Source organism: Cotesia glomerata, linkage group LG10, assembly GCF_020080835.1.
Source record: "Cotesia glomerata isolate CgM1 linkage group LG10, MPM_Cglom_v2.3, whole genome shotgun sequence".
Lineage (NCBI taxonomy): Eukaryota > Metazoa > Arthropoda > Insecta > Hymenoptera > Braconidae > Cotesia > Cotesia glomerata.
In genome coordinates, this window is record NC_058167.1 from 1232616 (window position 1) to 1260321 (window position 27706).

General features: G+C 40.6%; 1 protein-coding gene across 1 annotated transcript in view; it reads right to left on the bottom strand.

The window, feature by feature from the left end:
* The window catches only part of LOC123273041 (chitin synthase chs-2-like), a 133480-nt gene that overhangs the window by 46180 nt on the left and 59594 nt on the right, over positions 1-27706 (bottom strand). The gene's annotated exons all lie outside the window — the stretch shown is intronic.

A 27706-nucleotide genomic window follows, 5' to 3' on the forward strand; every position in this document is an offset into this window, starting at 1 on the left:
AAGACCAGTCCAATGCTTTAAATGCTGGCACTTCGGACATGTTGGGTCCCAATGTAAAAGCCAAGTAGACCGGTCTAAACTCTGCATCAGATGTGGACAAGAAGGGCACCGTATCTCTGACTGTAAAAATCCTGCCAAGTGTGCAATATGTGCTGAGCAGCAAGGAGCAAAGGACGTGGCTCACCATGCCGGCACCCACAGGTGCCCGGTATTTCAGGAGGCGCTCCAGAAGTTGACGAACAAACAACCATGAGGATACTACAGCTCAATATCAACCATTGTGAGGCAGCGCATGACCTGCTCATGCAATCTGTGCGAGAATTAGAGCTTGACTTGGTACTAATAGCAGAGCCATATAAACACCTGAGTACCCAACCCTGGGAATCTGATAGCATATCCAAAGCTGTCATCTGGTCATGTGGCAAGCTCCCTTTCCAAAATGCAGTCGACAACAGCAATGCCGGCTTTGTAGCAGTATCAGTAGAGGGCATCCGCTTCTATAGCTGCTACGCACCACCTAGCCTCTCCATTGTTGACTTCACTGATTTCTTGGATCGACTAACTGAAGATGAGAAGCAATACCATCCAGTAGTGATAGCCGGAGACTTCAACTCCTGGGCAGTTGACTGGGGCAGCAAACATACCAACGCACGAGGGAAAGCACTACTAGAGGCCTTTACTACAGTAGATATAGTTTCGCTCAACAGTGGTGATACGCCGACCTACACCAAAGGTGACGCAAGCTCAATTGTAGACCTCACTTTTGTCAGTAATAGCCTTGCCAGAGGCGACTGCAACTGGAAAGTGTTGGACATCAACACTGCCAGCGACCATTATGCGATATTCTGGGAAATATCAAACGACCAGAACCTCAAGAGACCAATCAAGCAGTCTAACATCGTTGGTTGGAAGGTGAAATCTTTTGACCCAGAAGCATTGCTAATAGCCCTCAATGGTGATCCGATCAACACTGGATGTGCAGAAGAACAGACTAAGGACCTGATGAGGAGAGTAACACATGCTTGTGATGCCAGTATGCCTCGTAAACGTGGCATAAATTCGAGACCTTCGGTGCATTAGTGGAACGACCACATCAGCGTCCTCCGTAAAGAGTGTCATAGAAAGAGAAGAATCTCCCAGCGCGGCTATCAACGGCTCAACTCAGTAGAGCTGATCGCAGAGTACAAAAAGGCGCGTCGTGAACTGAATAAAGCCATCAAAGAGAGCAAAAGAAGATGCTGGAAAGAGCTTATATACGAGGTTGATAAAGACATGTGGGGTAGGCCTTATAAGGTGGTTATGACCCACCTGAAAAAACAACAAATGCCATCACCTACGTGTCGTCAACTTCTTCAGAAAATCGTCACTGCACTATTCCCACAGCAACGCAACTTCGATTACCAGTTGGCGCCAGGCGAACTGGACGACATTCCACCTGTCACTGAAGAAGAACTGCTAGAGGCCTGTAACCGTGTAGGGAATAATAAAGCGCCGGGATTGGACGGAATCCCTGATATAGCCGTGAAAACCATCATAAAGGCAGCTCCAACATTATTCCTCGACGCTTATAATGAATGCCTCAAGAAGGGGACTTTTCCTCGTAAGTGGAAACAGCAACGATTGGTACTGTTACCTAAAGGGAAGAAACCACCAGAAGAACCGTCATCTTACCGACCACTTTGCTTGCTAGATACGGCGGGTAAGATATTTGAGCGCATAATTCACCAGAGAATTGAAGCAGTAGTCGACCCACTCCTGGCAGACAATCAGTATGGTTTCCGGAAAGGACGATCAACCCTGGACGCAATCAAACAGGTTGTTGATACGGCCAAGGAAGCAATCGCAGGAACCAGATGGAAAGGTGGAACGAAGAAGTATTGCCTGGTGGCGACACTAGACATCAGAAACGCCTTCAACTCCGCCAATTGGAAATGCATCATGCAGGCCCTCCAAGAGAAGAATGTACCAGAATACCTGCTTAAGATCGTAGCAAGCTACTTTGAAAACAGGGTCCTGAAGTATGACACGAAGAACGGTCCGAGGGAGTATGATATTACTGGAGGGGTACCACAAGGTTCAGTTCTAGGCCCGCTCCTGTGGAACATTATGTATGACGGTCTATTAAGACTAACTCTGCCAAGAAACGTCAAACTCGTAGCATATGCAGATGACGTAGCCGTAGTGATCGTTGCCAAACACCTTGACGAGATGAATCATATGTTCGATCTCACTTTTGAGCACGTTAACCGGTGGATGGACGCAGTGAACTTGCAACTGGCGCAACACAAGACTGAGGCAGTACTTATTACCAGCAGAAAAGTGGTAGAGACCATTAAGCTGAAAGTCGGCGAACAAAAAATCACATCACAACCTTATATCCGATATTTGGGAGTGATGCTTGATGCCCGACTCAACTTCAAGCAGTAAGTGGAACATGTCAGTGCCAAAGCGTCAGTAGTAAGGACGAGTATCGCACGACTAATGCCGAACGTCGGAGGCCCAAAACAGAGCAGGAGGCTATTATTGTCATCAGTAGTCACATCGGTGCTCACTTACGGAATATCCATTTGGGCCGACGCATAAGAAGACGCAAGAATCATGGAGAAAGGCTGGACCAGTATATCGACTGAGTGCCCTACGAGTAGCTGGCGCCTTCCGCACAATATCAGAGGAAGCAGTGTGTGTTATTTCCGGGACTCTGCCTCTCAGAGTCCTAGCTGAGGAAAGACGGAACCTATATCAACGAAAAAGGTCAACCACACTGAGCCCTGAAGAACTTAGAAGGGAAGAACGGCAACACAGCATCGCAAGATGGCAACAAGACTGGAATGCTTCAGAAAAAGGTCGGTGGACGTACCGTCTCATACCTCGGATTGATGTGTGGTTCAGCCGGAGTCACGGTGAGATCAACTATTATTTAACGCAGATGTTATCAGGACACGGATGTTACCGGAGTATCTTCACCGCTTTAAGCACGATGATACCCTAGAGTGCCCGTCCTGTCCAGGGGTCAATGAAGATGCGGAGTATGTTTTCTTTGTGTGTCCACGTTTCAACCAACAGCGCGATGAGTTGGGGAAAATTCTGAAAAAGAGAACACAACCAGAGTCAATAGTAGAAGCAATGTTGTCGTCAGAAGCTGCCTGGAACGCCACAAGCACTTTTGCTACAAAAGTGCTTACCGAGTTGCGATCCACTGAAAGGGAAAGAGCGAAAGACAGAATCTAGAAGGAAGAAATAACATTTTAGCCACCAGAAGGAAGAGCGGCAGCTAATTCCTCCCCCCGCGAAGAAATGCCTTACGGCGGTACCATGGGGGATCAGAGGATAGAAGAGAAAGGGGTTTAGGGTTTAGTGGGTGGGGGCGTCAGCGTCGAGTTTTAGTATGACGCTGCGTCGAGTCGCCACATATCCAGGCCAAACAGCTATGCCTAGAATCCGTAAAAAGGATTCCCCCCCCCCTAAAAAAAAAAAGAAAAAAAAAAAACACACACACACACACACATGCATACAGACATACAGACACCATCGCGGGAATAGTCAGGGAAGATTCCTAGGACCTCAAAACGTCGAGATCTGATGAAAACTCGATTTTCGAAAAACGGGGTGAAAACAATAACTGCCCGATTTTTGAAAATTTTCAATTTTCTTAGCGGGAAGTTAAAAAATCTAGAAAACGGTTGACCCTGGAGAACATCCTTAGAACTTCCTGCTATGTACAAGTTAGAAACACTCGAGAAATTATCTATTCCGAAGTTTTGTCGATTTGGCATGGAACGACTCCTATATTTAAAATGAGATGAATAAGATGTAAATTTGAAACGAGTACGTTGGTTTGTGCTTAATTTTAAGGTCCTGATACTTTACCTATAACTTTTAAGCTTTGGCAGAACGTTTAATTCTCAATCCCATACGATTTAAAATCGGCTGCACTATTTTCAGCTTTATTAGCAAATATTAGTTTGATTGTATCAAAATAATGAGTTCAAAAATTAATTTAATCTATTATACCTACCCTCGCAGACTTGACCTCACCGTAGAAATACCGTGAAAACACTGTAGACTTACCATAAATTCACTGTAGATACACCGTGTATTTGTTCTATTTCTACCCGATGAATCCATAGTAGTTCCATCGTAGTTCAACTGTGTTTTCACAATGTTTCTGACATGCTTCCACAGTAGATTAATGGTAATTCTAATGTGTTTGCCATTCTGATTACTTATGTGATAGTTAGATAAGCTAGATAAGCTAGATTTCTCGATTATCGACAAATTTAGGGGAGGGGGAAAGAAAAGATAAACAAAAAGGAATGGGGACCTACTATAAACTCTCATTAAGAAGGTCCTTTACAATTCCTTTCACAATCCCTTCCTCCCCAAATTATCCTGTTACGTGAATGTGGAACGCTTCACGTAATAATTACCGTAACTTCTATTCTTTCCCGCTTCACAGCATTATTTAATTTCAATTTTAAGAATGTAAGTATCATTTTCGGTATCTGAAAAAATATAATTTGGGCTCAGACGTCGAGTCGAAACCGGATCGTATGGTTTTGCGCCAGGAGCTCTACCAGTTAAGCTATCCGAAACATTGTCCATAACTACTTTTTCAGTCAGATAATAAGATTTTCCCGCCAAGAAAATCGAAGATTTTCGAAAAATCGGGAATTTATTGTTTTCACCCCGTTTTGCAAAAATCAAGGTTTCAACAGATCTCGACGTTTTGAAGCCCTAAGAAGATTTCCTGACTATTTTTACGATGATGTCCGTACGTCTGTATGTATGTGTGTGTGTGTGTGTGTGTGTGTGTTTGTGTGTGTGTAAACCTCTTATAACTTCTGAATGGCTTGACCGATTTGATCGCAGTTGATGTCATTCGAAAGGTCTTCGCCAAACTTAAATTTCCTGTAAGTTGGAACCGATTGGGATCAGTAGATTTCGAGAAATTGTAAAAGAAGTGAAGAAAAAGTTGTTTATTTTTCATTTTTTTTAAATATCTCCGAATTGGCTGAACGGATCGACCTCAAAACTAGCCAGCTCTTAACCTTGGAAACCCGCATCGATCGCCACCAAAAGCGTCAAAATCAGTTGATGCGTTCGTGAGATATCGTTCTCGAAAAAAATCGAAAAAAGTGTTTTTTTGAAATAACTCCGAAATTTTTCATCAGATCAATTTTTTTGTTCAGAACTATTTATAGAGCTCAAAAAACTACATCGATTGCTGCTTATTGCATGCAACTCAGTTAATTCATTCGAAAGTTATAGCAATTTTAAAATAAAAAAAATCGTGTTTTATCGAACTTTGATAAGATTTTTGAGCTCGAAGGGCTCAAAAGCATAGAAAAGCTATCTTTGTGAGCTTGGAGAGCTAAAAATAACACATAAACTGTATTTTTGAGCTCGAAGAGCTCAAAAAAGTCATAAGTGCAATTTTAAGCGCCTAGGTATGGAATTAGCGGGAAGTTGCAAGGATGGCCTTCAAGGTCAACCGTTTTCCTAATTTTTAACTTCCCGCTAAGAAAATCGAAGATTTTCAAAAATCGGGAAGTTATTGTTTTTCACCCTGTTTTGCAAAAATCGAGTTTTCATCAGATCTCGACGTTTGATGGTTACAGGAAGCTTCCCGGACTATCCCCACAAGGTTGTCTCTATGCCGGTATGTCTGGTGTTGGTGCCAGGACTAGGTGTTGGTGCCTGGGTATGTCGGACTCAGAAGTCAATATTATTTTGCAACAATACCGACTAAACATCCTCCTCTCTCCTTTCCCCATAGATGTTACAGGGAAGACTAGATCGGGACCGCGTTGGTATTACTTCGATCCAGTCCATGTTGTGTCTCACGACACCTACTTCTTGTTACTACTGGTTTCTAATCGCTTTCTGCGGTTTTTTCGTTTAAAAGGCGCTGGGCGTAGGCTGCGACAGCTGACCAGTTTTCTTCTTTTGTGATCATGCAGGTTACCAAGCTCTCAGGGAAGAGCGTTGTGCTTAGTGTTTCTTCGGTGCTGATTCTTTCGTCCTTCCACCGATCACACTTGAAGAACGTGTGCTCGGCGTTGTCAATTTTGTTTGCGCAGTATTTGCACGTCAGTATGCTGTGCAAACTCATCTTCAAAAGATAGGCATTCAACTGCCCATGTCCCGTCAATAGCTGGGTCAGAAAGAAGTCCGTGTCCCCGTGCTTTCGAGAAAGCCAGACGTTGATATTTGGGATCAGGCGCGCCGTACATCTGCCCGTCTCTCCCGATGTCCATCGGTCCTGCCACTCTTGCTGCGTTTCCGCCTTTATCCTTGTTCTTGCGTCCTTCATTTTTTCGTCACTATCTTTAGCGTCATAGAGTTTAACTCTCTTGAACGCTAATAGGTCGATGGGCGTGGCTTCCACAATGACCAATACAGCCGTTTCGGAAACTGTGCGGTAGGCGCAGGCAACCCTGAGAGCGCCTCGCCGCTGTACTGCTGCTATCTTTCGCCGGTAGGTCTTCTGCTTTAATATGAATGCACATATTTCAGCTCCATAAAGCAGTACCGAGTGGACTGCTTCTAGAAGAACTCTTCTCTTTTTTGTTCTTGGTCCCATGGTATTGGTCATAATTCTTGCTAGGCTAGACACCGTCTTGCTGGCTTTCTGGCATGCACTATCGAGGTGTTCGCGAAAAGATAGTTTCTCGTCTATCATTACCCACAGATAGCGCAGGGCCCTTGTTGACGTTAGAGTTGTTCCTCCCATGTACACAGCGAATGGTTTTGGGAACCATTTTTGACGAGTCAGAACGACCATCTCGGTTTTGTGCTTGGCGAGTTTCAGGTGGTGTTTATTGAGCCAAGTCTCGACAGCATCAATGGTTTCCCGAACTAGTAGTTTGGCCGCCTCTATGCTGTCTACTATTATCGTCGCCGCGACGTCATCTGCAAAGCCCGTTAGCTCTACTTGCTTTGGTATCAGAATCTTAAGAAGCTCGTCATAGTCGGCGTTCCATAAATCGGGCCCCATTATTGAGCCTTGCGGCACGCCAGCCGTTCCGGTGTATTCTGGTGGTCCTTCTCCAGAATTGCCGAATTCTCTGGCTTTGCGTCAAATTTTTGTTCCAGAGCGTCTAGGATATCTTCCCAATTCGCGCTGTTAAATGCGTTTTTGACATCTAGCGTAAGGAGAATGCATACTTTACGAGCTTTGAGGCTACCAGTCCATGCTTCTCTCGCTGTCCTTACCACTGTCTGGATCACACCAACTGTTGAACGTCCTTTCCGGAAGCCATGTTGGTTTGCGGCAAAGCCTCCAGCACGATCGATGTCGTTTCGTAGTCTTCCCTGTATAAGCTTTTCGAGCAATTTCCCAGCAATGTCCAGCATGCAAAATGGTCTGAACGACGAGGGTGTTACAGGGCCACCTTTGCCTTTATCTAGCAGAACCAATCTCTGCTGCTTCCAGACCACGGGAAACGTGCCAGTTGCCAAGCATGCGTTGTAGGTGTTCAGGAGTATGTCTGGGTATTCCAGGGCTACAGTCTTGATCACCGATGCTGGGATGCCATTAGAGCCGGGTGCCTTTCCTGTTTTGAGTGACTTGGCCGCGTCTTGTAGTTCCTTAGTTGTGAAGGGTATTACTTCGCTGTTTTTAGTGTGGTGTTTCTTCTTCCGCGGCGGGTGTTTGGGGAAAAGCTCCGCTACAATGCTGTACATTAAGGCTGGAGACTTCGGCGCCTCTGGTCGAGCCTTTCCACGTCGTTTGGTGACAATTTGGTAGGCTTTACCCCAGATATCTTTATCAAGGTCCTTACAGATCTCTTGCCACAATTTTGCTTTGCTTGCTTTGATTGCCCGGTTTAGGTTCTTTTGGGCCTGCTTATACTCGCTTAAATGTAGATCTTGATTGGGGGAGCGTTTCGCAGCTCTCGTTGCTAGCCGACGTAGTCTGTGGAATTTTTTCCGGAGTTCTGCTATGTCTGTTGACCACCAGAACGCCGGCCTGGGGAAACTCTGATTTTTCAGCCGCGGCATAGAGGCGTCACATGCGGCAGCAATTTCCTTCATCGTTGTTAGCACTGCCTTTTCCGTCTCGCTGCAGGTATCCGGAGTTGGGTTGTTCTGAAGGATAGACCAGCTTCGTGCAAGTGAAGCTCGCAATGCCTCTGGATCAAGCCTCTTGGCATTTCACTTCCGCTTAGAAAGGTCGCGTTGTGAAACCGAAGCAGATGCCAATCCACCGTTGAATATCACGAACTGGTGATCACTGCCGCTGTATTCTTCGGATATAGTCCAGTCTTTGATCATGTTAGCAGTCCTTGGAGTCGCCAACGAGATGTCGAGGATGGATTCTTGGTACCCTGATCTTCGAAAAGTCATGGTGCTCCCGGTGTTCAGCACTATAAGGTCGAGTCTAGCTCCGACATCAGCGACCTCGTTACCACTGGTGTCGAATAAAGCAGCGCCTCACTCAGCCGATTTAGCGTTGAAATCTCCGGCTATGATGACTTCACCGTCGAATTTAGTGACCGCATTTTCTATATTTGCCAGTTTCTGTCGGAACACACTAATCCCTTCGTTAGGTGAGAGATAGACGCTCATGAAGTAGGTTGTGGGGGTTTGAAACCAGACAAAACCTGCTCTACTTCCGCTGTTGTTGACGGTAACGTTCTTTGTGTTTAATATCCAAATTTCTGCCATGCCAGTTTCATCTACGAACCATTTTTTACCTTCGATGTTTAGATATTGCTCGCAGATAAAGCAAACGTCGATTTTATCTTCAAAGACACGCTGGTGCAGCAGGTTTTGGGCCAAGTCACACCTATTCAGGTTGCCTTGTAGTATGCGTGTAATTTCTGCCCTCTCGTGGCTTCTACAAGTGCTGTGCGGAATGCCTTGCAAGCTCAGTGCCAGAAATATGGCATAGACCATCCTGGGCATTTTTGTCCGGAGCACAAAAAAAGCATTTTGGCTTCTCCGTGCAGTTTACGGCCTTGTGGTTCTCTCCGCCACATTTATAGCAGCACTTGCTTCTGTCTGGTCCTGCACACTGACGTGTTTGGTGTCCAAACCAAGACATTTAAAACAGCGTGTTACTTTTGTAACTGGGCGTATACGACAGTTCACCCAACCGATCATTATACGGGCCTTGTTAAGGGCCTTAATCGCACTGGCCTCGTCTGCTTCGCAGAAGGCTGCCCGATTGCCTCGTGGTGTGGGTTTTGTCAAATTTACCCGTTTGACCTCCAGGCTGTCAGTGAATTCACGTTTAAGTGCTTCACGGACTTCGCTCTTGGTAGAGATTTCATCCAAGTCGAGGATCTCGATCGTTGTTGTTGGTGTTAGCGTCTTGACCGTGCCGATGTTTGCAGTGGCTGACTTTACTGCATCGGTGAAAGCCTTGCTGTCTTCGGTCTTTCGAGCCTTTTCAAGGAGAATGCCTCCGTTTTTCGTCTTTTTAATAGACTTTATGTCTACACCCGTCTCGACAGGGCTTACCTTGGCCTTGATTACCTTGAGGAGATGGGCGTATGTTCGCCCTTCAGCTGGTTGGACAAGCACAGCTTTAGTTCTTGTCTTTTTCTTCCCCGGTTTCTTGGAGCCACCGTTGTTTGGCTGGTTTTGGGCTGTAGCAGATTGAGCCGCTGGCTCCTGTTCTTTCTTTTTCTTGTTTTGCCGAGTCACTTTGGTCCAGGTATCATTCCGGGCTGTCTTTTTCTGTGCTGGCTTGTCAATTTCTGTAGAAGGACTGGGCGTGGACAGCGGCCTCTTCTTGTTGTTGCCCTCTCCTTGCTGTGATAATTTCTTAGGAGTGACCAGAGGTGGCTGTGATTTTTTGCTCAGACTCGGAGATGTTTGAGCCGTTGACGCTGACGTCGTTGGTGATTTGTTGGCCAGCCTATATGCCGTACTAATAGACGTAACCAATTTTCTGATCTCATGATGGAGATTCTTCTTGTCTTTTATGAAGTCGGCTAACTCTTCGATCTTGCTGCCGAGCCTCTTCATTGGTGACTGTAACGGTCGGTACAGAGTTGATTCTTCTTCGGTAGGTTTGATTAGTGACAGGAGCAAACGGTCCTCCACTTTTTGAAGGAATGTTGCTCAGCTATCCGTTCTCTGCCATCTGGGCTGATTTCGTACTCCCTGTAACCTTGCTAGCATTGTTAGACAGCAGAGCCATGGGGTCTACTTCGCTGTTCAAACGGTCACTTGATAACGACGAGTTCAGGCCCGTTTGCACGCCTTCCCTCGCCGGCACTGAGGTATCCCCCCTCTGCACTGTAGACGATGTTTGAAATTGATCTATCATTTTCATATCATCTTTTGCTAGGTTTTGGTCCACCCCGAGTATTCTATTTCCTCGGTACCCACCGCATCTGACGTGCAGATATGCCGTGCATTCCCCTATCCACCACCTAGGGAGGCGCCCGGTGCGGGACCCAGCAAGCCCAAAACGAGGTGTGTGTGTGTGTGTGAATCGCTTATAACTTTTGAACGACTAAGCCGATCGGAACCAACCAAAAGGCATTCTAAAGAGTTCCCTCAAACTCAGATTTCCTGAGAATTTGAACCGAATCGGACCGATAGATTTTGAGAAATTTTGAAAAATCTCAAAAAAAATAAGAAAAAAATCATTTTTGCAAGTGGTTTTTTCGGAATATCTTTTAAACGGCTCTATCAATCAACTTCAAAAACTAATCCGCTCTTAACCTTGAAAAACCACGTCAATCACCGCTAATCCGCTAAAAAAGTGTTTTTTCGGAATAACTCCAAAATTCCTAGCGCGATTGATTCAAAATTTAAGATTCTTTGTGAGGCTTGAAAAACTGCGTCGAATGCTTCTAACCGCGTAAAAATCGGTTCATTCATTCAAAAGTTATTGCGGTTTAAAAATTCAAGAAATAGTGTCTTATCAAATCTCTATCAGACTTTTCAGCTCGAAGTGCTTTAAAACATAGAAAAGCAATCTCTTTGAGCTTGGAGAGCTCAAAACAACCCATAAATTGTATTTTTGAGCTCGAAGAGCTCAAAAACGTCATTGGTGCAATTTTAAGCGCCTAAGTATGGAATTAGCGGGAAGTTGCAGGGATGGCCTTCAGGGTCAACCGTTTTCTTAATTTTTTTTTAATAAGTTTATTTAACGTCGCACTGACATTCTAGGTCCTAGGCGATGGCAATTCATTCAGTGATATAACTTATAATTTATTTATAATACATATAATACAAATAATAATAAAGACTTAATTATGAACTTTAGTATAAACAGATTAGTAGAAAAGAATTTATTGAACAGATCTGAGGTCCTTGAGTTTTTGAAGTTAACAAATTAATTCTAGTGATTTTAGCATTTTAATCAGTTGTGTGCAGTGTCGTTTATCGTTGAGTGTGGTTTGCACTTGGTTGGGGATTCACAGCTGACTGAGTTCCGGACAGGACTCGATAATATGATTTACAGAGGATGATTCATTGCATGCTGAGCATGTTTTGGGCGTAGATTTGGATAGAATATGGCCGTGGGAGTATATAGTGCGGCCGATTCTTAGTCTAGTGATGACGCATTGGTTCACTTTTCTCTGCATATGCGGTCTTGTTTACGTTGTTTCGACATTCGTAGAGGTGAGAGTGGCCGTTGGACCATCAAGTGTTCCATTTGTCGTTAATGTGGTTCTTGACTGTCTTTTTTCACGGTGGTTATTTATTTGTTTTCGTCGTGGATTTAGTGTGTAAGCGCTGTGGGGCCAACGAGAAAGAAGCATGGAAACATAGTGAATAAATGAGACAAATTCAGTGTGGAAACTGCGTAGATTACATAGTGTTTCCACAAAGACGATGCTTCCACAGTATTTCTACGGTGAAGTCAATATTTATATTGAGATACTGCAATATGTCCCGATTTTATCCGCCTAGCGAACTACCACCCGAAATTTTCGTTACCGACACTAGCTAAATACGAACCTCCAAACTTGAGCATTGATCGACACTTCGATCTATCCCCCGGTGTCAACCACCACGTTAGATATTTCTTAGTCAATTTAATATACCACTATTACCACTGTTAGGTGATTACTCACCAAAACTTACTAAAATTCATAAAAGTTTATTATTAATTATTCTAATTAATCTAATATTCTCTATTACTACTATTAAGAGACTATTTACCATAATTTACCACTAATTCTCTATAATATTTTGAATATTAAATAATATTCATTCTATTGTTATAAGTTATAAGTATTCTATCCTAACAAATATTTTGTTAAGTTGCGTTACCAAAATACCACAAGTTATATTTAAAGTGTTAATTTGGTGTAATAAAGTTAAGTTTGTTATAATCTTTGTCGCCAATTACGATTCATTACTGAAAATACCAATATCTACATAAAGAGAATTTTATGTTAACAGTAACCATCCCTATTTTGTAGCTTCTACTATCCAGGATGGTTATTAACTTTGGCAAAGTTAAGATGATAAATGCAACTATCCGGCGATTGTAATTAGTACAATCAGTATACATCAATTCCCAAAATTATGATGATACGTTTTATTATCTAGATGGTAACTTTTATCATCGGAGAGAGTTAAAATCATCATGATTAAAATCATAAAAAAAATAAACAGGAAGTATAAAAAACTAAACTTTTTCGATTTTAGAGTCAGAATATAATAACATTCTAATGTTTGACATAAGAGTACCACGGGGCCTAGCTTGGCCCAACTATGTAAAACTCTGGGCCAAGCTTGTAAGCCAGGCTTGGCCCAATCCTGGTTGAAGTCTGGGATGATAGCGATGGGCCAAGCCTGGTTACCAGGACTGGCTCACGCCTGGTTACCAGGACTGGCCCATGCCTGGTTACCAGGGCTGAGCCATAGTTAATTTTCAAGTCTGGCCCATGCCATTTGATAAACAATGATAAAAAAGAATTATTGGGATGTTATTTTTTTATTTTATTTGTAAGTAAAATAAATTCAAACCTAACTGTTGCTAATTATAGAAATAAAGTGAAAATCGTATCCGTTCTAACCGAGATTCGAACCCGAGCCGCGCGCTTGCCAGACTGATAACTAACCTCTACACCGTACGACCGATAAGTTGATGCACATCTCATTATTCTGATAAGCTAAATCTATATGGTGACGAAGTGTGACGGTTTATTATTTATATAATTTATGTTATTGAATATTGTGTTTCGATGAAAATTAACTATTTTTTACAAATGTTTATTATAGTTAAAAAAATGCAAGAGTTAAGTTCTTATATTACTTTAAACTTTGTACATCGTTCTTTCTATATTTAATATCTTATGATAAATTTTCATGATTAAAATTATCAATATTAAAAATTCTGTAAATTATTATATTTTAATTTTTTTAAGACTATATCAATTTTGACGAAATGCAATTGTTTTCGTTAAATAATGAATTTTAAATTTTAGAATTTGTTAGCAAATATTCGTTAAACAATAAATATTTACTGTTTAAAATTCTATTACTTAATGATTTATTAAGTTTGAATTTCCCATTGAATGGCTAAGGCTAGGTTACCCAATTCTGGCTCAAGTCTGGGTTGCCATTCAACGGCCATGGCTACAAAGAAAAAAAAATTTACTTAAATCAAGTAAATAATTTTTAAGAATTTCATCTTCTTGATTTGTGTAGAAAAATTCTTAAACTAAGAAATTTTTCTCGATTTAAGTAAATTTTATTTAATTAAAGAATTTTTCGTTTTGATTGAAGACAATTAAACTCTTCAAAGTTATTTTCTTAGTTCAAGAATTTTTCTCTTGAATCAAGTTAATTTTTTTTTCAGTGTAGGTTTCCCAATCTTGGCTAACCTTTGAGTAATCATTGTGGCCGTGACTGGGTGACCCTGTTCTGGCCCAGGCTCGGGTAATAATTGGGCCGACCAAGGCTTGGTTGCCCAGTCTTGGCCCAAGCTTGGGTCGCGAATGAATCGTCAAGGCTAGGTTAGCCAGTCTTGGCCCAAGGTTGGATAATCATTGGCATGGCCGAGGCTGGGTTAACCAATCTTGGCCCACGCTTGGGTCGCCAATGAATAGCCAAGGCTGGGTTAGCCAATCTTGGCCTACGCATGGGCCAATACAGGTACGCCAAAGCTAGATTTCTCAGTACTGGCCCAAGCCTGGCTCCTTTGTCAACTCTGGGGGTTTTCTGCATGGGATATTGTAAGTAAGTAAAATAAATTAACTGGCACACGCGAGAATTTCTGTCCAATCTTTTAAAATATATAAAATATCAACAACATTCATTACGAAGCGGAACATTCCCGGGCAGTGAATCCAAATAAAAATTATTTTAGAAAGTCAATCGATCAAATGCTTATCCGCGAGGCTTTGGTGCTTTGATAACTGTAGTTTTTGTATAAAAAAAAATTATAGTGTTTCAATATATATATATATATATATATATATATATATATATATATATATATATATATATATATATATATATATATATATCCGTATATATATATATATATATATATATATATATATATATATATATATATATATATATCTATATATATATATATATCCATATATATATATATATATATATATATATATATATATGCTATATATATATATATATATATATATATATATTAGGGTGGGCCTTATGGAAGTTAAAAAAAGGCGATGGGACCAATCTTAACATTAATATTAAGGGCTCATCTTTTCAGAGAAATTTTTTTACACCTAAAAGAAACTTTTGAGCCTGTTTGGAAAAAAAAAATTTTTTTTAACTTCTCGCTAAGAAAATAGGAAATTTTCAAAAATCGGGAAGTTATTGGTTTCACCCCGTTTTTCGAAAATCAAGTTTTCAACGGATGTTGACGTTTTGAGGTCCTAGGACGCTTCCCTGAATGTTTCCGCGTTGATGTCCGTACGTCTGTGTGTGTATGTGTGTGTGTGTGTGTTTTTTTTTTTTTTTATCTTAGGGGGGGGAATCCTTCTTACGGATTCCAGGCATAGCTGTTCGGCCTGGATATGTGGCGACTCGACGCAGCGTCATACTAAAACTCGACGCTAACGCCCCCACCCACTAAACCCTAAACCCCTTTTCTTCTTTCCTCTAATCCCTCATGGAAACCGCCGTCAAGCATTACTTCGTGAGGGGAGGATCTAGCTACTGCTATTCCTTCTGGTGGCTAAGGTGTTATTTTTCCTTCCTTCTAGTTTCTGTTATTTACCCTTTTTCTTTCAATGGAACGCAGCTCTGTAAGCACATCGGTGGCAAACGTGCTTGTGGCATTCCAGGCAGCTTCGGATGACAGCATTTCTTCTACTATTGACTCTGGTGTGATTTTCTTGTTCAGGATCTTCTCTAACTCATCACGCTGTGGGTTAAAACGAGGGCACTCAAAGAAAACGTGCTCCGCATTTTCAGCAACTCTTGGGCAAGACGGACACTCTGGGGAATTATCGTGCTTAAAGCGATAAAGGTACTCCCGGAAACAGCCGTGTCCTGACAACATCTGGGTCAGATAGTAGTTGGCCTCGCCGTGATTCCGGTTAAGCCAAACGTCAATCCTTGGTATGAGACGGTGTGTCCATCTCCCTGTTGTTGGACATGGGCAGTTGAATGCCTATCTTTTTAAGATGAGTTTAAACAACACACTGACGTCCAAATACTGCCCAGACAAAATTGACAACGCCGAGCACACGTTTTTCAAGTGTGATCGGTGGAAGGACGACAGAAGCAGCACCGAAGGAACAATAGACACCACGCTCTCCCCTGAGAGCTTGGTAACCTGCATGATCAAAAAGGAAGAAAATTGGTCAGCTGTCGCAGCCAACGCGCAGCGCCTTTTAAAAGAAAAAATCGCAGAAAAGGATTAGAAACCAGTAGTAACAAGAAGTAGGTGTCGTGAGACACAACATGGACTGGATTGAAGTAATGCTAACGCGATCCCGATCCAGTCTTCCCTGTATCATCCATGGGGAAAGGAGAGGAGGGTGCTTAGTCGGTATTGTTGCAAAATAATATTGAATTCTGAGTCCAACATACCCAAGCAAACACCTAGTCCTGGCAACAACACCAAGTCCTGGCATACGTAAATGTATTTTACCTCCTCTATAAAAAAAAAAAAAAAAATCTGGAAAACGGTTGACCCTAAAGGCCATCCCTGCAACTTCCCGCCATTTCCATACCTAAACGCTTGAAATTGCACTTATGATGTTTCTGACCTCTTCGAGCTCAAAAATACAATTTGTGTGTTATTTTGAGCTCTCCGAGCTCAAAGAAATAGTTTTTGTATGCTTTTGAGCTCTTTGAGCTCAAAAGGCTGATAGAAGTTTAATAAAACAGTATTTTTTGAATTTTCAAACTGCAATAATTTCTAAATAAATGAATCGATTTTCACGCGGTTGGCAGTATTTCACGCACTTTTTCAAAATCTATGATATACTTTTGAACAAAAACTGATCGAACCGGAAATCTTAGAGAAATTTGAAAAATTCACTTTTTCCGAATTTTTTTGACAATGATAACTCACGAACCAATCAACCAATTTTCACGTTCTTGGTGGCAATCGACGTGATTTTTTGGGTTCTAATAATTCGAATAACCGATTGTGATGGGACTGGTGGCAATCGAAGTGGTTTTTTAAGCTTAAGAGCTGATTAGTTTTTTGAATTGATCGGTGAAGCCGTTTAGAAGTTATTCCAAAAAAACGATTTTTTGAAAATTTTATTTTTGAGATTTCTCAAAATCTAGCCAACCGAATCGATTCAAATTTTCACGAAATTTAATGGCAATGATACTCTTTGGATCGTCACCTATTTCGATCCGATTGGCCGAGCCGTTCAAAAGTTACACGCAGAAAAAAATTTCGATAAAATAACCTAAGATATGTTCTACTAACAAAAATGCATTTGTTAACATAGGGATAACAAATTATATGTTAAAATAACAAAATTTAGGTTATACAGTAAAACTTCGTTAACACGAACCCTTATAACACGAATTTCGCTTTAGCACGAATAAAAGTTTTGATTCCTTGAAAATAACATGGGCTCGTGTTAACGGATAACACGAATTTCGTTATAGCGAGAACAAATTCTCTAGTTCCGTCGAATTCGTGTTAACGAGGTTTTACTGTAGCAAGTTATTGATATGTTATAACAACAAAACAATTTGGTTACTATAGCAAAATCTTTAAGTAGATTCGACAAAATAATTTAGTTGGTATAACAAATTTTTTTCTTGAAACAGCAAAATTATTCTATTAAAATAACAAATAAATTTGTTACATTAAATTTTATAAGAATCCATAATTTAAAAATATGCTATAATCAGCGATACACAGAAAAAAAAATTACTGATGACAACTTTCGAAGAACATTTTTACTTTATTGATAAAAGAACAGTTAATTTGAGTTAAGAATCAAAATTTTTTATTAAAGATACTAATTTTAAGGCAATGATTTTTTCGATTCAAAGGATTGAATTTTGAGTTAAGAAATTGTTCTTTGTTTGAGTAAATTTTTTAATTATGAATTTATTCGCTTCACTGAAAAAAATTATTTTTTTTTTTAATGATATTTTCAGTTTAAAATTTTGGCTATTATGTTTAATTTCTTTTATTTACTAACGTATAAAAAATTTCATCAAATCTGGATTAAGTATATAGTTTAAATAATAAATAAATAATTGAAAAGAATATAGCAGTAGACAGAAAAAAAAATAAATTATTGAATTTTTAATTAATACATAGATTTAAATTTTGGTGGAAGAATATTTATCAAAAAGGTAGTGTTGAAAAAAGATCCAACTATTGAGAGTATATTTGCTCTATATGTATGTGTAATATTTTGATTTTATGTTCTTATAATTAATCAATACTTAATTACATAGATTTTTAATTTGTAAATTTTATTTAGCTCTTTTTATTTTCATTTTTCTAAATTAATTTTTGATCGGATAATATACATATATTGCTATTTTCTATTGAAATTCTTTTAACGACTACACACACACACACACACACACACACACACACACACACACACACACACACACACACACACACACACACACACACACACACACACACACACACACACACACACACACACACACACACACACACACACACACACACACACACACACACACACACACACACACACACATATATATATATATATATATATATATATATATATATATATATATATATACATATAGACACAGTGACAACATCGCGAGGGTAGTCAGGGAAGCTTCCTATGACCTTAAAACGTCGAGATCTGATGAAAACTCGATTTTTCAAAACAGGGTGAAAACAATAACTTCCTAATTTTTGAAAATCTTCGATTTTGTTAGTGGGAAGTTAAAAATGTCGCAGTGATTTTAAAAAAACACTTGTTTTCAAATCTTTTATTGACGATATCTTCTGAACTAATTAACCGATTTCTACGTTTTTGGCGGCAATCGACGCGGTTTTTTAAGCTCTATAAATTATGCTATGTCATCAAAAGTGATCCGAGAAGAAATGACGAAGTTATGTGAAAAAAACACTTTTTTCGGTTTTTTTCGGTTTTCTTTCGTTCACGCCATCTCTCGAACGAATCAACCGATTTTGATCGGGTTGACGCCGATCGGCGTGGTTTTTCAAGCTTAAGGGCGGATTAGTTTTTGAAGTTGATCGATAAAGCCGTTTAAAAGATATTCCAAAAACTACTTTCAAGAACGATTTTTAGCTTATTTTTTTTAAGATTTTTCAAGATTTCTTAAAATCTATCGGTCCGAATCGGTTCAAATTCTCAGGAAATCTAAGTTTAGCGTAGCCCTTTCGAATGGCACCAACCGCGATGAAATCGGTTCAACCGTTCAAAAGTTATAAGCGAGTCACATAGTCACACACACACACACACACACACACACACACACACACACACACACACACACACACACACACACACACACATACATACATACAGACATAGTGACAACATCGCGGGGGTAGTCAGGGAAGCTTCCTGTGACCTTCAAACGTCGAGATCTGATGAAAACTCGATTTTTGCCAAACGGGGTAAAAACAATAACTTCCCGATTTTTGAAAATCTGAGATTTTTAGCGGAAAGTTAAAAAAAAAAAAAAAAAAAATACACACACACACAAATACATACATATATACATACATACATACATACATACATACATACATACATACATGAATACATACATACACCTGAGAAGGTTCAAAAAACTGGACCAAGAATGGCAGGAGATCCAACAACAACACGGTAATATCGTGATGAAGACGAGTGTGACAGCGGTTTCACCATCAAAAGCCGACACGTCTGTCGAGGAGATGGACACAGGTGGCGAGGGTGACGTCGAGTCAGTTGTCGAAGACGGAGAGGAAACTGGAACTGATATCAGGCCCGGGAAAAGGAAAGAACGAAATTCCCCAGACTCAATGACCAGCCGTACTAAGAAGAAGAAGGACCTTAAACCAAGTCCCCCGAAAAACGCGGTAACACAGAACGGCGGAAAAAAGGAGGTGAATGAATGGCAAAAAGTCCAGTCAAGGAAGTCTAAGAGAGAGCAAGCAGTAGAAAAGCTCCAGAAGCAACCGCCGAAGGAGTCCAGGCCAGAGCCTAATCGGAAAGAACCGCGCAAACGGATCAGGCCGGACGCACTGATCATCCGCCCCGCAGAGACGGCAAAGTATGCTGAAATTCTGAAGCGAATAAAGCAGGACGTCCCTGACGAACAGGTCCGTACTACAGTGGATAAGATCCAAAGAACTAGGACCGGGAGCTTGCTGATTACGCTTTCGAGGAAGAGCGCTGACCGAGGCCAAGCCTTACAGAAGACCATCGCGGACATCCTCCAAGAAGACGCGAAGGTAATCTGCAAAGGGCCACAGGAAGACGTCGAAATCCGAGATCTTGACGGTACCACAACCAAGGAGGATATTCAGGCTGCCTTGCAAACGGAAATCGGAGAAACCTGCGAGATACCACTAGGGACAATTAAGATTCATAAGGCCTACAGAGGTACTCAGACAGCTGTTGTGACACTACCAGCAGCTGCAGCGCGGAAGATATTGACAGGAAGTGGTAAAGTCCGGATCGGCTGGGCCAACTGCCGAATCAGAGCTACGAGGAGACCAATCCAATGTTTCAAGTGCTGGCACTTTGGACATCTTGGATCCCAGTGCAAAAGCAATGTGGATCGGTCTAAGCTATGTATTAGGTGCGGACAAGAGGGACACAAGATTGCTGAATGTAAAAACCCAGCGAAATGTGTATTATGCGCGGATCAACGTGTGGAGAACTCAGCTCATCATGCCGGCGCATCCAGGTGCCCAGTATTTAAAGAGGCACTCCAGAAGATAACAAACAAACAGACATGAAGATATTGCAGCTAAACCTAAACCATTGCGAAGCTGCACATGATCTGCTTATGCAAACAGCAAGAGAACTAGAGTTAGACTTAGTAATGATAGCAGAGCCATACAGATGCCTGAATACCCAGCCTTGGGAATCTGACAGCACCACCAAGGCTGTCATCTGGTCTTGTGGTAAGCATCCCTTCCAGAGTGTAGTTAATAATGATAGTGCCGGCTTTGTAGCAGCAACAGTTAACGGCATCCGTTTCTACAGCTATTATGCAGCTTTCTCTACACTAGATGTAGTCCAGCTCAACAGTGATGATACGCCAACCTATACTAAAGGAGAAGCAAGCTCGATCGTAGATCTCACTTTCGTCAGCAGCAGCCTCATCAGTGGGAACTACGACTGGAAGGTGATGGATATCTACACAGCCAGTGACCACAAGGCAATTCTCTGGGAAATATCACATGACCGGAATACAAGAAGACCAATCAAGTCATTCAATACCATTGGATGGAAAGTGAAGCCTTTTGACACAAGCACATTGGTAAAAGCCCTTAATAGTGAACCGATTGCTACTGGATCCGCAGAAGAAATGACCAAGGACCTGATGAAAAGAGTTGTCCAGGCCTGTGACGCCAGTATGGTCCGGAAACACAGCATAAGCCAACGCCCGGCAGTGCACTGGTGGAACGACCACATCAGTGTTCTTCGGAAAGAGTGTCTAAAGAAAAGAAGAATATCCCAGCGTGGCTATCGACGACCTAACTCTGCGGAGCTGGTCGCAGAATACAAAAAAGCCCGTCGATCATTGAACAAAGCCATCAAGGATAGTAAGAGACAATGCTGGAAAGAACTCATCAACGAGGTGGATAAAGACGTGTGGGGTAGGCCTTACAAGGTGGTTATGACCCACCTAAAAAAACAACAAATGTCATCACCTACGTGTCCTCAACTTCTCCAGAAAATCGTCACTGCACTATTCCACAGCAACGCAACTTCGATTACCAGTTGGCGCCAGGCAAACTGGATGACACTCCACCTGTCACTGAAGAAGAACTGCTGGAGGCCTGTAATCGTGTATGGAATAATAAAGCGCCGGGATTGGACGGAATCCCTAATATAGCCTTGAAAACCATCATAAAGGCAGCTCCAACATTATTCCTAGACGTTTATAATTCATGCCTTAAGGAGGGGACTTTCCCGCATAAGTGGAAACAGCAACGATTGGTACTATTACCTAAAGGGAAGAAACCACCGGATGAACCATCATCTTACCACCCACTTTGCATGCTAGATACAGCGGGTAAGATATTTGAGCGCATAATTCACCAGAGAATTGAAGCAGTAGTCGACCCACTCCTGGCAGACAATCAGTATGGATTCCGGAAAGGACGATCAACCCTGGACGCAATCAAACTGGTTGTTGATACGGCCAAAGAAGCAATCGCAGGAACCAGATGGAAGGGTGGAACGAAAGAGTATTGCCTGGTGGCGACCCTAGACATCAGAAACGCATTCAACTCCGCCAATTGGGAATGCATCTTGCAGGCCCTCCAAGAGAAGAATGTACCAGAATACCTTCTTAAGATCGTAACAAGCTACTTTGAAAATAGGGCCTTGAAGTATGACACGAAGAACGGTCCGAGGGAGTATGATATTACTGGAGGTGTACCACAAGGTTCAGTCCTAGGCCCGCTCCTGTGGAATATTATGTATGACGGTCTATTAAGACTAACTCTGCCAAGAAACGTCAAACTCGTAGCATATGCAGATGACGTAGCCGTAGTGATTGTTGCCAAACACCTTGACGAGATAAACCATATGTTCGATCTCACTTTTGAGCGCGTTAACCGGTGGATGAACGCAGTGAACCTGCAACTGGCGCAACACAAGACTGAGGCAGTGCTTATTACCAGCAGAAAAGTGGTAGAGACCATTAAGCTAAAAATCGGCGAACAAGAAATCACATCACAACCTTATATCCGATATTTGGGAGTGATGCTTGATGCCCGACTCAACTTCAAGCAGCAAGTGGAGCATGTCAGTGCCAAAGCGTCAGTAGTGCGGGCCAGTCTCGCACGACTGATGCCGAACGTCGGAGGCCCAAAGCAAAGCAGGAGGCTATTACTGTCATCAGTAGTCACATCGGTGCTCACTTACGGAATATCCATTTGGGCCGACGCATTAAAAACGCAAGAATCATTGAGAAAGGTTGGACTAGTATATCGACTGAGTGCCCTACGAGTAGCTAGCGCTTTTCGCACAATATCAGAGGAAGCAGTGTGTGTTATTTCCGGTACTCTGCCTCTCAGAGTCCTAGCTGAGGAAAGACGGAACCTATATCAACGAAAAAGGTCAACCACACTGAGCCCTGAAGAACTTAGGAGCGAAGAACGGCAACACAGCATCGCAAGATGGCAACAAGAGTGGAATGCTTCAGATAAGGGTCGGTGGACGTACCGTCTCATACCTCGGGTTGATGTGTGGTTCAACCGGAGTCACGGTGAGATCAACTATTATTTAACGCAGATGTTATCAGGACACGGATGTTACCGGAAGTATCTCCACCGCTTTAAGCACGATGATACCCCAGAGTGCCCGTCCTGTCCAGGGGTCAATGAAGATGCGGAGCATGTCTTCTTTGTGTGTCCACGTTTCAACCAACAGCGCAATGAGTTAGAGAAGATTCTGAAGAAGAGAACCCAACCAGAGTCAATAGTAGAGGCAATGTTGTCGTCAGAAGCTGCCTGGAACGCCACAAGCACTTTTGCTACAAAAGTGCTTACCGAGTTGCGATCCACTGAAAGGAAAAGAGCGAAAGACAGAATCTAGAAGGAAGAAATAACATCTTAGCCACCAGAAGGAAGAGCGGCAGCTAATTCCTCCCCCCGCGAAGAAATGCCTTACGGCGGTACCATGGGGGATCAGAGGATAGAAGAGAAAGGGGTTTAGGGTTTAGTGGGTAGGGGCGTCAGCGTCGAGTTTTAGTATGACGCTGCGTCGAGTCGCCACATATCCAGGCCAACAGCCATGCCTGGAATCCGTAAAAAGGATTCCCCCCCCCCCAAAAAAAAAAAAAAAAAAAACATACATACATACATACATACATACATACATACATACATACATGCCATGGGAGGAACAACGCTGACGTCAACAAGGGCCCTGCGGTATCTAGGGGTAATGATAGACGAGAAACTATCTTTCCGTGAACACCTCGACAGTGCATGCAAGAAAGCCAGCAAGACTGTGTCTAGCCTAGCACGAATTATGACCAACACCATGGGACCAAGAACAAAAAAGAGAAGAGTTCTTCTAGAAGCAGTCCACTCGGTACTGCTTTATGGAGCGGAGATATGGGCAGACATATTAAAGCAGAAGACCTACCGGCGAAAGATCGCAGCAGTACAGCGGCGAGGCGCTCTCAGGGTTGCCTGCGCCTACCGCACAGTTTCCGAAGCGGCTGTATTGGTCATTGCAGGAGCCGCGCCCATCGACCTATTAGCGTTCGAAAGAGCAAAACTCTATGACGCTAAAGACAGTGATGATAACATGAAGGACGCAAGAACGAGGATAAAGGCGGAAACGCAGCAAGAGTGGCAGGACCGATGGACATCGGGAGAGACGGGCAGATGGACGGTGCGCCTGATCCCAAACATCAACGTCTGGCTCTCTCGGAAGCACGGGGATACGGACTTCTTCCTGACCCAGCTATTGACGGGACATGGGCAGTTCAATGCCTATCTTTTCAAGATGGGTTTGCACAGCACACCAACGTGCAAATACTGCCCGGATAAAATCGACGACGCCGAACACACATTCTTCGAGTGTGCTCGATGGAAGGACTACAGAAGAAGCACCGAAGAGATCATAGGCACCAGGCTCTCCCCCTCAAGCCTGGTGACCTATATGATCAAACAAGAGGAAAACTGGTCAGCTGTTGCAGTTTATGCACAGCACCTCTTGAAAGACAAAATCGCAGAAAGGGACCAGTAGCCAGGAGTAGGCGTCGTGAGACGCAGCACGACTGGATTGAAGTAATGCTAATGCGGTTCCAATCCAGCCCGCCCCGTACCATCTAAGGGAGAGGGGGAGAGGAATGTTTTTTTTTAGTGGGTAAAAATCTCCACACTACCGACTATCGATATCTGCCGGAAGATGGGCGGCAGAGTTAACGATACCGGTGTCTTTTGAAGATCTTTTTTCGTACCTCTTTACAAAAAAAAAAAAAAAAAAAAAAACATACACACATACATACATACATACATACGTACGTACGGACATATGGACATCATCGCGAAAACATTCAGGGAAGCTTCCTAGGACTTCAAAATGTCAAGATCTAATGAGAACTCGATTTTCGAAAAACGGGGTAAAACCAATAACTTCCTGATTTTTGAAAATTTTTAATTCTCTTAGCGGGAAGTTAAAAATTCGATACACATGATCGACAGTCTGAAATTCAAAAATCTGATTTCGTACCTTCTCCTTACATGCTATTTTTTGAAAATTTAAAAATTCTGTTAATTTTTTAATTCTAAGATCATATTCCATCTATGAAAATGCACCCAAGTCATTAACAATCGTGTTTAATAGATTTTTTTCTCATATTTATAACTGTCATTTTCTTGATTTTTTTGGTTTTTTGAGATTTTTCAAAAATTTTTAAACGTTAAAGGAACAAGATTTTAGATTCAAATTCAGTGAAACAAAGTACATAAAAATGATACTCAATCTAAATCCAAAAATTTTTTTTTGAGTTTACTTAAGAATCGATTTTCATATAAGGCGTCCGGTATGAGAAAAATATGGAGAGTAAAACCTACTCATCAAATGGGATAGGAAAGTTTTTGGTGCGCATCATTTCTCGCGCACCTATCATTTTTCAGTTGTGTGTGTGTGTGTGTGTGTGTGTGTGTATATATATACTTGTGGGTAGCCAGCACACACAGTATACTACGTGATAGCTTATAGTCTAGTCAACAAGTGCCTTTTTGGTCAACTTTTTTCAGCAATCTCTGAAAATTATGATCGAGTTGTCATTCGATTCAGAATGGCATCTAGATGATTTTCAAAAAAAATGAAGTTCTGCTTGCAAAAATTGCAGAAGTTATTCACAATTAAAAAAAAAATGGGGTTCAGATTTTGCAAATATCTCAAAAACTAATAAAGATTTTTCAAATTTAAAAAAAGATTCGAAAAGAGGAGGAAATTTTCTAAAAAAAGATTAGACTCCCGAAACTGTAGGACTAATATTTATAATTTTCCCAGAGGGTTGAAAATACGCCCGAAAACGGATACTCCGGTTTGCGCAAGCCACGCCACCTTCGGACCTGTAATGGATAAATATTATTTGAACTTATTAAATATGAAAATTAAAAATTGAAAAAATTCAGGCGCCTACAGGACAGATCAATGAATGATAATCCGTGGTCAAAAAATTTTTATCGTGATTTTTCAATAAGTTATCCATTAATTAATTAACAATTTTTTGTAACAAGAACATTAACATTGCAAGTGCGATAATTGTTAAACTATTAATATGAGAATTTTCTCCGTTCGTGGAGCTATTTTTCAAAAGTCTTAGAAAAGATTCCCGTTGGAAAAATTAAAAAATTGTTAATTTTCGTTTTTTTATTAACAATTTACTAAGGTGAAAAATTATAAAGCTTTATTAAACATTGAAAAAAAATTTTTTTTTAAATAATATTATAATTGATCCATTTTCTTATGATCAGAAGCTACTTAAAAATGATTATTAATAATTTTTACCTCCTATTGTTTAAAAAACTTTTATAAAAAAATGCGTTGTTTATGAGATAATTCAAAATTTTTTTTGATAATATAATCTTTGTTGATAATTATGATTAAAAAAAAAAAAAAAACATTTTTTTAAAAAAATTTTTTTACTGCTTAGAAACGCATTTGTTAATCAACAATTAATTGCAAAGGTTATTAAGAATTAACTGAAAAAGGGGGTTTAGTTTTTTACAAATATCTTAACAACTAATAAAGATTTTTAAAACTTTTAAAAAAATTCAAAAAAAGGAGGAAATTTCCTAGAAAAAAGTCTGGACTCCCGGAACTGTAGAACCAATATTAATCATTTTCCCAGAGGGATGAAAATACGGCCGAAAATGGGTGCTCTCGCTTGCGTGAGCCATGCCTACTTTGAACAATAGATTAATAAAAAGTATTCTAACATATTAATATAAAATTTAAAAATTAAAAAAAATCAGGGGCTTACTGGATAGATAAATGAACAATAATCCGCCTGAAAAAAGTTTTTTCACAATTTTTTATGCAATTGTTAATTAATAAATTTTTTTTCGGCTTGAACATGTACATTGCAAGTGTGATAATTGTTAAACTATAATCATTTCAGATTTTTTTTCTTCCTTGGAGCAATTCTTGGAAGGCTTCAGAATAGATCCCCGTTCGAAAAATTTACAAATTTTTATTTTTCAATTTTTTATCAATAATTTTCGTTATTGCAAAATTAAAAACTTAAATTAATCATAAAAAAAATTTATTTTGTCAAGATATTATTAATGATCCGTTTTTATGTTGTCAGAAGCTGCACGGACATAATTTTTTTTTAATTTTTATATTTTATTGTTTAAAAAATTGTTATAAACAAATGCGTTGTTTATAAGATGATCGAACATTTTTTTATGAAATTTTAATCTTTGATACACATAATGATTTTTAAAGGAAAAATTGTTCTTTAAAAAAATTTTTGGAGTTTATTGGAGTTAACACATAATTTTGTTATTTATATCGATATTAATTTGCGATTTGAAAATATTAACAAGTTAATAGAGTTAGCTATTTTGACGAATTAATTGCATAATTAATGAAAATAAACGTATCATGTATGCTTCGAGTAGTATAATAGTTAATTCCATTTACCATCATTTACTAATCTATATATATCCAATATAATCGTTCGTAAGGAGTAAACCCCAGTCGTGCGTCGGAGCTGACACACACGATTTTTATCTCGATAATTTCGATTTTTCATGATTTATTGCAATTTTTTTTGGGTTTTTGCTATTTTTTAAAATTTTGACGGCTCATCGGGCTAATTAACGTTCAGATTCAGATTCAGTGAATTAAAATACATATAAATCATACTTGACCTGGGTACACAAAATTTTATTCATCGCTTTGACTGCAGTTTTTCGCAATTTTTTGCCTTTTTTCGAGTTTTTTGGATTTTACTCAAAATTTTGAGGGTGTACGGGCAAAACTGACTTCAGATTCGGATTCAGCGCTTCAAAATACATGAAGATAACTAGGTCCGGTCAAAAGTACTGACAACTTTTTTTTTTTGTGTCGGTGTTATTAATTAGTATATA